The sequence below is a fragment of the Ambystoma mexicanum genome, chromosome 1p (assembly GCF_040938575.1).
Source record: "Ambystoma mexicanum isolate Mex_15411 chromosome 1p, UKY_AmexF1_1, whole genome shotgun sequence".
NCBI lineage: Eukaryota > Metazoa > Chordata > Amphibia > Caudata > Ambystomatidae > Ambystoma > Ambystoma mexicanum.
The window spans coordinates 145,492,016-145,496,245 of record NC_090921.1 but is presented as its reverse complement, the minus strand read 5'-3'; positions in this window follow the sequence as shown (position 1 = coordinate 145,496,245).

Genomic DNA, 4,230 nt, shown 5'->3' with positions numbered 1-4,230 from the left:
AATGAACAATTATAAGAATTATTATATGCACAACCTATCACATGCATGAAGCTGTTGACACAACCTATCTATGCTAGTAATGTTCACTTTTATATCACATGCTTGAAGGCTGAAGTGCCTCATGCATATAATTTAAAGTGGCCATTACTGGCAGAGATAGGAAGGCTATCTATGGCAGTAATGGTCACTTTTATATCACATGCATGAGTGTGCTAACACAACATATCCATAACAGCAGTCTCTACAAGGGATTTATGGCGTCCAACCATAGATGGTTGGTCACCGTAAATCCCTTGCACAACAAACGCATGCCGAGGCACACAGTGGTAACAAATATGCATGCATCCATAAACACATACATGCCCAACTACTCACACAACTAATCTAGCACACACATTCAGGGACACATGCATACATTCAAACATACACATACATGCGTTTCAAATTGAAATGTATGTACATATATTTCAAATACATACATACATAAACGTGCATTCATAAATACATGTAGACAACACTTACCTTGGCTAGGACTTCTTCTGGTCTGGCCGGGGCAGACAGGGAAACGACAAGCAGCATGCTGGTGCAGGCGCGCGCAGCAATGGTGCACCCCAGATGGCTTCAATCCCCGGGGCACGCCACTGCCACGCGGGCCACAACACCGGCGTGGTGGCGGTGGCAACCCTGCGAGTGGCGTGCTGCGCCTCACAGGTCTGTGTACCACTCACAGTTTTTTTTTTATATCAGGTTTGGCTGGTGCTCACTAGCCAGCCAATGATAATATTGAATTTATGGAGAAAAAGCAAACTGCGAGTGGCATGCCAACAACTTACATAGTGTTTAGAATACAATACTCGCTCTGCACCAATTAGCAGTTTCAGCTCCTACAGGCAGTTGTCACTCATCAACACAGACTTGAAGGTATTTGCTAAGGTGTTGGCGAATAGGTTGATGCCTTATGAGTTATATTTAATCCACCCAGACCAAGCTGGGTTCATCCCTGGCAGATCTACAGTGCTTAATGTGCTTAGGCTGTTTAACATTATGTCGCAAATCCACTCAGAAGTGGGAGCTGGGGCAGTGTCAATTGACGCCCCGAATGTTTTTGACATGGTATTCTGGGAATTTGTGTTTGCCGTGATTGCTGTGTTGGCGAAGTGTGGAATTGGCTCCCAGTTTGTGAAGTATGTGAGGCTCTTATATGCAGCACCTACGGCCATGGTGAGAGTGAATGGACTACTGTTGGAACCAATAGTGCTTGGTATGGGCACCAGACAGGGCTGCCCCCTGTCCCCACTCTTATTTGAAATATCTATTGAGCCTTTAGCAGATCTAATTAGAGAGCAACATGCAGCGAGAGGGATATGATTAGCGGGTAGATCTGAGATCATCTCCTTATTTGTAGATGAAATCATAATATATATTAGAGACACAGAGAAGAACCAGCATCCTATAATGAGGGACGTAACCAGATGTGGTCAATTGTCTGGGTTCATAGTTAATTTTAGCAAGACAGAGATGTTCCCCCTTACTGATTTGATGGGTGAACCCCCAAACAGCTAAACCTTGAAAGGGTCTCGGGCGGCATTAGATACCTTGGCATTGCCATAGCTAGATCCAAGGAATCCCTATATGCTTGCAACCATGGAAGACAGGGTCCCCAGGATGACCCTCATGTCCCTATGCACATGTCAGCCCGAAGGATAAGAAACGAGGGATGCCGCTCGCTGTTTGGCCAATCGCCAGGTGGACCAGTGTATTCCATGTATGGGAACAGATACTCTCTTAGACAACCGTTCAAACCCTATCCAGAGGATGTCTTCTCGGATACAGGTGCCTCATCACTGGATCAGGTTGACTGCTAATAATAACCAGCCGTGCTGACATCATTAGTGACAACACGACATAGCAATGTTAGTCACAAAGAAAATTCACACTCTTGCATGATGTTACGCAAACAAACACACATGAAGAACATGCTTACACCGTTCTGTAGATAAGAGGACAGATACATATACATACTGTCAGAAGCTTTTGCTTTTTACTAGCCAAACGCAGAAACGCAAGAGAACAAAGCACCCATGTAACTAGCCTGCAACCGCTTCATTGCATCTAACCATGAGGAACTACAGGGAACCTGTAAGGCCCCGATCATTACTAATATATCAAGAAAATATTAGACCATATAGGGAAACCATAGAAGGATTGTAGTGAAACCACAGGGAACCCTAGGCCTCAGAATATGGGAGAGGAGAGGCATACTCTGCAGCACGAAGAACAGGGCCAGTGTTTGCAGCCAAGAACAAGGGCAGGTGGAGAATTCCTGACTCCTGAGGCAGGGAGCCACCTGCGAAAGAACAGAATAAAATCCTCAATAATTGCAGACCGAAAAGCTCCGTTTTGTGGTCCTCACCGACGTGACCCAGCCAAGCCGAACAATGGCTATCTACTCATGGTGGGAAGAGGAGCTGTCCCCAGCGAAGCAGACAAAACCGATAAATGCGTTGCCCACCAAACATTACAGCCTTCAGGCACACTCCGAGGCTAGGTGGCTAGACCGGTGGAAACAATGGGGACACACAGTCTTTCCCATTTCCTTGAAAAGGTACACCGAGTGCTGTGAACAAGGTCCCAAGCCTGTGGAGCCCCGCTCCTGCCAATCCAGATGCTCAGATATTGGGGTGGTGCATAATGTTGCAAGGGCCAACAAAGTAATAGATAGTTTTTGGAGTAGTCTCATGCGAACCCACTTGACATGGGAAGCCAAATAGAATAACTCATATCGGGGATTTCCATAAGTAGTATCACCTGAGCTACCCAATGGATATGGCCCTTATGTTTTTGGGATGGGTTGGTGGTTGTGACGTCACTAAGAGACAAAACCATGTGATGCAGGCCCAGGAGCTGTGATTGCCAGAGATTTTGTTGTTTCCTTTATGAACCCTGTCCTTTGGAGAATAAAGACTGTTTATTTGCCCATGTCTGAGTTCTCCGTTATTGCCTAGGGAAAGGGTTCGGATGGGCCCCAAATACTCTGCTGACTTGTGACAGTATTGATACGAACACCCCCGTACTCTGGTATACTATTACAAAGGGGTAGCAGAGGACAGTTGGCTACGTTTGATTGCACAAAACCGTCTCTTCCCGTAGCAACTCCTGGAAGGCTGTGAGGTGACCCACGGAGACCGAGAATCACACGGAAGTTGCACCCCATGAAGAGGCCATCAGAAGCCGTCTTGGAGAAAGTCCTGCCTGCTGTCCATGGGACACCCAGCAGACCAGAAGGCCAGAGTGGCAGATTGGGGGAGAGCAGGTGGCCGAGCAACATCAGCTGATCACGGAGTGTAAGTATAGACACAGCCGTTCAGCAAATAGGGGAAGTGGCGAACAGATGTCGGGTTTGAGGTAGTGTTAAATATTGTTGGGGGTGGGAAGATGCAAATTGTTCCTGGTTAGGGGACATTCGATCTTGAGGTGACCAGTTTTAGCAGTCAGCCAAGATGATTGACTCACTCAAGGGTATGTATGACAGAAGTTATGTAAATATTGGATGTCCTGTGGGTTGTAAATATAGCGCAGAATAGACACGAAGGACAGAGGGTGAACTGCCTAAGCCATGGCCAAAAGGTGGGAGTTTCTCCAAATGGGTGCAGCAACCATTAAACGCGCATAGACATGAGGTTTGCACGGGGAAGAAATTGATAAGCAACTGGCTATATCTGAGCTGTGGAAATGTTCCAGGACGATAGAGGGGATGTGGCGCGGCATCACTGGATGCTGAACCAAAAGCACGCTACGGGTGAAAATCCCTCGGCCCCTACCCCTCCTCCTCCTGAACATGAGAGCAAAGGTGCAACAGCGGGGGCCCAGGGATTATATCCAGCGAGGGAATTAAGAGCAGCATCAGGGTATACAAAACCAATATTTGCACCTCCAGCGTACAGCAAGAGGGAAGTGGCGGACAAGACTGGACAAGTGGTTGAGGGAGCTGAAAGTGCAGGAGCCGGAAAGAGAAATTGCGGAATGATCTAGGAACGTATAAAAGAGAGTGGCATAGGGATGGAAGGGAGACAGGAAGGACTGGAGAACATATTATCAAATGAGTGAGTAAGCATGCAAATATTGCTTAAACTGGATGGAAAGGCAGAGGGAGAAGGAGGAGGCCCTATCAAGGAAGTAATGGGTTTTAAGGACAGAGTGAAGCAAGGGAATGGGCAGTGATAATGGAAG